We start from the raw sequence: 10209 nt of genomic DNA, 5'->3' as shown, positions 1-10209 counted from the left end.
TGTAATCAGTACCAACATTATGTAATCAGTACCAACATTATGTAATCAGTACCAACATTGTGTAATCAGTACCAACATTATGTAATCAGTACCAACATTATGTAATCAGTACCAACATTATGTAATCAGTACCAACATTATGTAATCAGTACCAACATTATGTAATTAGTACCAACATTATGTAATCAGTACTGGTGCTTTTGAGTTTTCTGTCACTTTTTTGCTACATGATCATACTAGCTCCTAGCATAAGATAGCTCATACATTCCTCATAAGTTCTAGTGTACAAGTTTTGCAGCAGTACCATGTCTCTTCAACTCTTTTGTTTGCTTTCATCACCATGGTTTTCATTTACTTACACAAAATCCATGGTAATGAAGTTTTTTACACTCACTCAAAATGTATGACATCATTTCATCATTTTCGTTACACCTCGAACAATGTGGTGTTTCTCTTTTTCTCTTACATTGACTTTTAAATTTACAGATGTGTACATTTAGCAGATGTGTATAGTTAACATATGCGTACAGTTGACAGATGTGTACAGTTAAAAGATGTGTACAGTTAACAGATGTGTACAGTTAGCAGATGTGTACAGTTAGCAGATGTGTACAGTTGGCAGATGTGTACAGTTAGCATATGTGTGCAGTTAGCAGATGTGTACAGTTGGCAGATGTGTACAGTTAGCAGATGTGTGCTGTTAGCAGATGTGTACAGTTCGCAGATGTGTGCAGTTAGCATATGTGTACAGTTAGCAGAAGGGTGCAGTTAGCACATGTGTACAGTTAACAGAAAGGTGTAGTTAGCAGATGCAGGCAGTTAGCAGGTATGCACAGTTGGCAGATGTGCACAGTTAGCAGATGTGTGCAATTAGCAGATGTGTACAATTACAGTTTGAAGTATTTTCTATTTCAGTGCTAAATCTCTACAACTCATGGATAAATAAAAAAATATTGGAAACTATCATATGTGTATTGTTTGAACAAATTTGACCACTTTAGACCTGCTGCTAGTTTGGTTTGCTTTCTAGTAAGCTCAGCTTATCTGTGTTTGTAAGAGTCCAAAAGAAAACTTAGAGATGTAGAGACTACACTTACCACTTTATTTGTACAGGTATGTTTACCACTGACAATATAAAACATAGTAAAGATTTCTTTTCAGGAATAGATTAATAGTTTAATTAACAGATTAGAAGAGAATTGTAATTAGTTAATAATATTGTCAATCAACCAGAAACATTTCCTTTGATCCTCTTCACTATGCTGTCGATTGACTTTGCAAGTCTGAACATTTTGGGTTTTTTTAGGTTAGTAGGTAACCTTAAAAGACTGTCTATCAGAGAATGATGTACAATGTAAAACAATTTTAACATAACAGAAACCCCTAACAAACTAGGAACCAATACAAGGGTGAATGTTTATACCGGACACCCATTATAAAATTTCTGCTTGTACTAAATGTTGTCACATCTGACTCTCTCACAAAAGAATTGGCTGGTAATATTGCAAGGTGCATCATTCAACTTGAAATTGCGCGTGCTCAACAAGTTTACACAGTCACCATCTCCATTTGGTTCATTCCTTCCCCAGTAGTCCAAGTCAATAGGATCCATTATCTTTCCCTTCCAAAGCCAAGTGTTGCCTTCTTTTTTTCCTCCTATCCAAACTCTTGTTTGATGAATTTCTGAAAGTGTACAGAACAAGCTTTAAATGTCGTTATCACTTGTTTCAAATGATAACAAATAACAACTCAGCAAGTATATTTTCAGTATGATTAGTATTTTTTTAACAAAAACTGCTAACAGGTAATATTGTGATGAAGATTTATATGTCACTTCATCATATTTATTTATTCATAAACCTAAAAAAAATTTATTTCTCATTATTATGTTTAAGCAGCTAATAAAGTACATGTAAATATAGTTTTGTAAAAATACATCATTTATGCTATCTTCAATGTTCTACTTCATATACGTTCTCTTAATAGAAAAAGATGTTGTGAAAAAGCCTACAAGACTCTTTGACAGCACGCCACACCAATATCGGTCAACTGTGTTTGTGTAGTCAAGAATAAAATATATATATATTTGCATATAGTAGTGAGTAGAACAAAGCTCATACATAAATAAGGCGCAACAGTGATCTTATGCTTTTTGCTTTCTGTCCCTTTATATAGGCAGGTTCTGCTACTTTGTGTCTGGTTCTTTGTTGGTATCCTGGTTGAGTTGAGCTAAATAAATTTGAGCTGAGTGAAGAGGAGCTGAGTCTAGTCGATAGGGTGGTTTAGACACAAGTCCGGCTGGCTCCCATCAAGTTCCTCTATTGCATTGAGATCAGAACATTGGTGGGAAGCCAGCTGAGTTCAGCCCTGGCTCTAGAGTCACCACTAGGTGGTGTGATACTTCCTTCTTTTTCTCTCCCTCATCCTCTGCCCTACATACGTAAGATGGTCACCCCGGAGGATGAGCTGGTTCATTTTGGGTCAGCTGGGTTTGTTGGCCAGTTCCTAAGTCAGGCTGGTTTTTGGTCTTCAGGTTAAACTTGTCGGTTTTTTGCCATTATGGCTTGTCTTCAAGTCGAGCTGGCTGGTCTTTGTGTCAGACTGGCTGGTCTCCAAGATGGACTAGCCAGTTGCAATACAGAATTGGCTAGTCTCTAAGCTCAGCTCTCCTCCTCTTTCTCTTTTTGCAGGGTCTGCCAAAGTAGGCCCTCCAAAGTCAGCATAGGGTGGCATAAAGTCATTTCCATTTAAAGTTTCCAACACTCTTCAGCCAAAAACTGGCTGAACTCTAGCAGCTTCATTAAGTGGACAACCAGGTCTAAGCTCTGTTCTTTTATGCTTTTCTTGGTGTTGGAGTTTTTGATCTCATGAGACCTGTTACCGTGTACACACAAAAACAGTACATTGCTGCAGTTCATGATGCCAGGCTCTCCAATGGCTGGTCGAAAGTTCGCCAATGCTATACCAGTCATTTCTACCTTCTATGGCAGCCACTACCCCTTCCATTTTTTATCCAAAACTCTGCCTGATTGCACGAACATCCTCCTTTTTTGATTGACCTCATACTGCTGGAAGAATAGACAAACATGGTACCGTGATATTCAGTGCCTTTCATAAGGGTGCCCGATTTAGTGAAGGGAGACCCGACCTGCTGGTCAAATAAGCTTTTATGGCAGCTATTAAGAAAACATCTTAAATGGCAGGTATATACCACCAATAGAAGCAATTTCTGATGTTTTTAAAACACGTAAACCTGCTGGTACTTCTTCCAAAACCTCAAGCTTGTAACGAAGTTCTAACAGCGTGTCTCCACAAAATAAATCCTTATCAAGTTCTATCCATTATTAGACAAAATTTTGGGCCGTTAGAGGTTGATTTGATGCTGCAGAAGTTTAGTTATGCTTTCTATTTTTAAGGCAGCCTCAACTCGCTGACTGGCCCTACCTCTGTATCGCTGTTTCCTCTAATAATGGTAGATGCCTCGCTTTTCCTGAGGTTTTCTAGCTGACTCAGCAAGGTCTGTAGCAAAGATTCCTAGTTTTTAGTACCCATTTGGCCTGATAATAATTGAAGTATAAACGTAATATGGCTTGGTTTGATTACAAGTTCAAGGAAGATTAAGCTGACAATTGCAGAGAGGAGTTGTAAAAGGCTCTTCTTTTTACACCCTTCTACCACGATTTCAGCTTTTCATGCATCACTCCGCCATAATTTTTTTAACGACTGTCTCACACACATTTTTTCCATACTAATCTGGCTTTTTGGTGGCCCTCGCAAGCTTCAGATTGTGTCTGATGGACCCAGAAAGAATAATGCCAATTTTGTCAATTTTTGTTTGTCAAGATCTCTAGCTGGGGAAGATGGGGAGTTGTCAGCCCCTTAGTTTTTTTGTTCTTCACTTTCCTCATCCAGTGCTTCATATACAGTAAATGTGGCATTGGTTGGGCTTCTTCCAGATTTTCTGCTGCTTTTTTTAGCCGGAGTGGTTGAGCCCTTATCATGTTTGGCCTTCTGTTGGATGCCAGGATGGCCAAAGCTTGGCTCAACTTCTCTTGGTGTGAATAATACCACTTTAGACAGTTCTCCCTATGAATGAAAAATTGTTCACGCCTCTCAATCAAATTCATGTGGTGGTTGGCCTAAAATTTTAAAGCCTGGAATGACCTCTATAAACATTGCCCATAGCTTTTAGTTGTTACACTTTATTCACCGTTCATTAAAATAGCATACCCAGAATACTATGACAATACCTGGTCCGACCGAATACACTCCTGTATTATACAGGTTTGTTTCTTTTTTTATTTTCCTCTTTAACTTCGATTTGTGCCTGTTCGAATGTGTCAAGCATAGTCTTCTGTAAATTCTGGCAGTTGGTTGTATGCTTGTGAGGCAAAACAAACTTGCTAGGTGTAGTGTAGAACTTCAATTGTGCCAGTAGTCATAGTCCTTAGCCAAACATGAGTATATTTGCTCTTTCTCTAGTTATGGAGTGTTCCATGCTTGTATATGCTCTCATCAGTAAATATAGATTAAGACCTACTCATTTTGGTCCCTCAATAACAGCAGGGCTCTAAGAAAATCTTCCAGCCACCGGTTACTCATTTCCTTCTTTTTTGTAAGGTAATGCTTTATGGTGGTAGAGATAGGTCTTGTCGAGGTGCTCTGGTAGTATAGTTCAGTCATAAGATGGCTTTTGAATTGAGGTCCTTGGTCGGTGGGCATTTGCTGCAGCAGTCCCAAGTAGCAAAACACTCTCTTGTCCCATGCGCTGTCTGTCTCTAGCGTCATGGTATCTGGCAAAGCATGGGCATTTTGCCATCTGGTGAAGTAATCTGTGTTCACTAAAACTCACCAGTTCTCCTTCACTGCGAGTAAAGAGCAAACCGACAAGAGCTAGTTTTGACCAAGGCTGGCATGCGTACAATGTTTTCCTTTTGTCAGCTATATTGGTTCCACCTTGGTTAACAGCCTGGTACGGGCTATTAAGCATGGCTCACAGTTTGCCTCTTGACAGTTGCCATTAAGCTAGGCCAGTACTAACTGAGCTGGAGCATGCTCCTCATTTATTCCACCTTAAAATAAAATAGGATTTGTGTCTGCCATACGGCAGATTCTCACAGGGCAGGAGAGCATGCCGAGCATCCCTTTAGCTGACTCTAAGGGCTACGTGAGCTTCTAATATTTAATTTCACTAAACCCTGAGAGAAACCCACTTGTCGTGTGAAATGTCTAATTCCATGATCCCTATTAATTTTCAGCTGTTTCGGGAGTACCCGTTTTTGTTTGACAAAGGCTTGGTACATAATAGCCACTAATCTGCAACCTGTGGCCTGTAACCTTGCAAGCTCGCCATTTTGTCGGGCACCCTAGTTACCACCCGTGTTGCGTGGGAGTCTCAGAGTAAAGTTTGTCTTAGAGCTGACTAATTCAGCAATACATAGCCATTGTCAGTGTCCAGGCTCACTCCCAATTTGTTTTAAGGTGGGATACACTTTTAAGTGACCAACCGACAACTGTTTTAGGTCCGGCTTGATGGGATGTCGGACTTCTGTCCCTCAACCCAATGAGTTAGTACTGTCAACAGTCTTTGCAGGTCTGTTTAGTTAGGTTATCTGCATTCTTGTAATTCTGGCTTGCCTTGTTTCCTAATGTACACTTGAACTTGGCCAATATCTCTAGCCCTTGAACCAGCTGGATGGAGGGCTCCCTTCTTTTTTCATAGCTACCAAAGAAAGGTGTGATCCAATTGTAAGAGCAGTTTCAAGATATACAAGTATGGCCTAAAATGTTATTCAGCTTTGATTACTTTCAGCTCTTTTTCCATAACATAGTAGTTTTACTCTGGAGGTGTCAGATTTTTGCTATAGTAAGCGACTACCACCTCCTCATTTTCAGCACCAATCTCTATTTCCTCAAAAACACCAGTTTGAAGTCTGTTGGCAACGAACTCTAGGATATCCCGCCCTTAAAGATTTTATGAACCCCAGACATATGTACATATTGGTGATGCTGTCTTAGAGGTATTTGAAGGCCATCTGCTCCTCTTATGGATCACTTCCAGGAGTCTCCCTTGGCCATCAGCTTATGCAGCGGTCAATCTATTATGGGGAACTTGAAAATATGCTTGCAGTACTCGACAGTAAAAAAGAACTTTTGTGGCTCCTTGATTCTCCAAAGAACAGGTCACTTCCTCACCACTTTGGCTTGTTTGAGTCGGTCAGTACTACAACCTTGCTGATGATGCTTTTGAGGTCTCAGGCTTCAAGATAGAACAGTTCACACTTGAATAGTTTCAGCTTCAGTCCGGCTTTCTGTAGTTTCTGAAAGACCTCCTTGTTGCTCAGGTGCATCTCAAAGTCTGGAACAATTAGATGATATCATCCAGATACAGTAGGATGGGTAAACCAATAGAGTTCGTGTAGCACATGCTCCTGCATGTGCTACACAAACTCCGTTGGTGTACCCATCTTACTGAAGTAGCATAAATATTGTATGTTCATGCTCCTGCATGACTTTTGCTTCCAAACCACCTCTAAAAGGTGGTAGGAGCAAAAATAAGTACGAATGGCAAGACCCTCGCCTTTCAGAAGCGTGAGTGAGTGCCAAAAGTGTATCTTTCTTGAACATCGGCATCCGAAGGCATTTTCCATTGCCAGTGTCTGTTGTCCAGGTTGTGTACCAAAAATTCAGATGATAGATACTGCGTTCAAGCTTGATATTGCGTTCAAGCTCTTATCTATCTGAGAGAAGGAAAATGATTCTTGCTTAAAAACAGTAGTCGGATACAGAATCTACATATAGATGTCACTTTCTTCCAGAATGTTTTGCATAGCTCCTGGTACTCGGTAAAACACTTGTTTTGTCAATAGGCTCATTGTACAGCCGGTTTTCAGCAGGAACCGGACAAGCCAGCCCTGCAAGTCTCTGGAAAAAAAGTTACTTGTGCAGTGAGGATGACAAAAGGCTCGTGCCATTGCTGTGTTTTCTTCACTGCACCGGGATAGATCAGGATTTTTTCCATATTGTAGCAGAGTCAAGTCACTTAACTGGTAGACACCTGGTTTTGTGAGCACTTAGAATTCCTGCTGTTTGACATTCCTGGGTCATGGGAAAGTTGGCCTTACTGTTTTTAAAGCAAACTTCTGATCATTCAGTCCGGTTTTGACTTCTTGAATAGTTCTGTCGAGCCCATGCCTGGTAGATTTTTTACATTCACTTAAATCATGGTGATATTCCAAGAGACTTGAATAATATTAAAAGACTTTTTGGCTGCATGTAAAATATTTTAGGAAATTATTATAACACATGTTTAAAGTTTGTATGTTAAAGCAATTTCAAGTATAAATATTAACACATGTATGTAGGTTTAGTCAATAGTATACTATAAAAGTAACTTACTGAAGTTTATTACAAAATATTGTCATTTCAAGCTGTAGAAAAATTGCTGCAGTGTATACATAAATTAATCATATATATACTAAATATGCATATCCTAATATGTATATCTAGTATATTTGCACATGTAAAAATATCTACAAAAATAAAGATATAGATATTTATTTATGTTTGTATATATGTTTATGTGAACGTGGTGAGTAGGCCTATATCTAAAATATGTATACTATGTATGTATACTATGTATATATTGATACATAATATACTATATATATATAATATAAATATATATATATAATTATATATAAAATCAATAAAACAGATTATAACTTCATATAGAACACTTTATTACTATTAGTTTCATGATTTTATAGTCTGTTTTATTGATTTTAACTTGCTCTGATTTTATCAATGAACACTCTGTTCGGATCTTATGCTTTTACTTATGTATTTAAATATATATAAATATATTTTATATATATAAATACATATATATATTTATATTTATATATAAGCATATGTATACATGTACACATTTAGATATACACTATATATATAATATATATACAAATGTATATATATATATCTATATATATATATATATATATATATATATATATATATATATATATATATATATATATATATATATATATATATATATATATATATATACATGTATATATGTACCACCTAAATGTTCGGAATTGCCCCGGTAACAAAAGACTTTGCACGGAAAATTTACGTTTATTTAACCTATAACAACAGTTACCGTTTTAACTTTCAAGCTACATATCATGAAAAAAGTGTTTTGTGCAGATTAAATAAATTGAAAGAAAAAATAAAAAGCAACTGAAACATTTTAAACTTTTTCAAACAACTATAACTCTTGAACTTCATATTATGAAAAAAAATTTTGTGCACTTCAAATAAATCAAGAAACAAAATGAAACAACTGCAAAAATGTTTAGATGCAAATTTGAAATAATTAGCAAGTAATACTTAAAGTAACTCTGTTTTTTTATGATTACAATGAAAAATGATTTGGTAATGATACAATAATTATGAACTAAGTATGAGCTATGAACATATGTACATACATACGGATGTACATATAAATGTACATAGGTATATACATAGGTATGTATGTACGTAGGTATGCTTGTATATACATAAGTACATGTATATGTGTATGTATTACTGCATGTGCATACATACACATGTACGTATGTATGTACGTATGGATGTATGTATGTATGTACGTATGTATGAATATACATATGTATGTCCGTAAGTATGTATGTACGTATGTACGTATGTATGTAAATATGTATGTGTGTATGTATGTACAAATGTATGTATGTACGTATGTATGTACGTACATATGTACATAGGTATGTACGTACTTATGTACGTATGTACGTGCAAATGTACGTACGTATGTACGTATGTATGTACGTACGTATGTACGTATGTACATACGTAAATACACACGTATGTATGTATGTACGTATGTACGTACGCATGTATATACGTTTGTGTGTACGTATGTACGTACATATGTACGTACGTATGTACATATGTATGTACGTACGTATGTACGTGCTTTTGTACAAATGTATGTACGCACATATGTACGTACGGATGTACATACATAGGTACATACATATGTATGTACGTACGTAGGTACGTACGTAGGTACGTACGTATGTACATACGTATGTATGTACGTATGTACATATGTACGTAGGTATGTACGTATGTACATACGTAGGTACGTGCATACGTATGTATGTATGTACATATGTTTGTACATACATATGTACGTATGTACGAACGTACATACGTACGTATGTACATATGCATGTATGTACATACGTACATATGTATGTACAAATGTATGTATGTGCATATGTATGTACATATGTATGCACGTATGTACATACGTATGTATGTATGTATGTATGTACGTATGTACGTACGTATGTATGTATGTACTTACGTATGAATGTATGTACGTATGTACGTATGCACGTATGTACGTATGTATGTACATATGTATGTATGTACGTATGTACGTATGTACGTATGCACGTATGTACGTATGCACGTATGTACGTATGTATGTATGTACGTATGTACGTATGTATGTATGTACGTATGCACGTATGTACGTATGTATGTTTGTACGTATGTTTGTACGTATGTACGTATGTATGTACTTATTTATGTATGTATGTATGTTCGTATGTATGTACGTAGGTACGTACGTATGTATGTTCGTATGTATGTATGTATGTATGTACGTATGTATGTACATATGCATGTGCGTATGTATGTATGTACGTATGGATGTATGTATGTACATATGTATGTACATATGTACATATGTATGTACGTACGTCTGTATGTACGTATGTGTGTATATATGTACGTATGTATGTATGTATGTACGTATGTATGTACGCATGTACGTATGCATGGATGTACGTATGTATGTACATATGTATGTATGTATGTATGTACGTATGTATGTATTTACATATGCATGTATGTACATATGTATGTATTTATGTATGTATGTACGTATGTATGTACGTATGTGTGTATGTACGTATGTACATATGTATGTATGTATGTATGTACGTATGTGCGTATGTACGTATGTACGTATGTACATACCTATGTATATATGTATGTATGTACGTGCGTAGTATGTACGTACGTATGTATGTATGTACGTATGTATGTATGTACATATGTACGTATGTATGTACGTATATATGTACGTATGTATGTACGTACGTATGTATG

The sequence above is a fragment of the Watersipora subatra genome, chromosome 8, assembly GCF_963576615.1.
Source record: "Watersipora subatra chromosome 8, tzWatSuba1.1, whole genome shotgun sequence".
NCBI lineage: Eukaryota > Metazoa > Bryozoa > Gymnolaemata > Cheilostomatida > Watersiporidae > Watersipora > Watersipora subatra.
The sequence above is the reverse complement of the archived record's forward strand: the minus strand, read 5'-3'. Positions refer to the sequence as shown.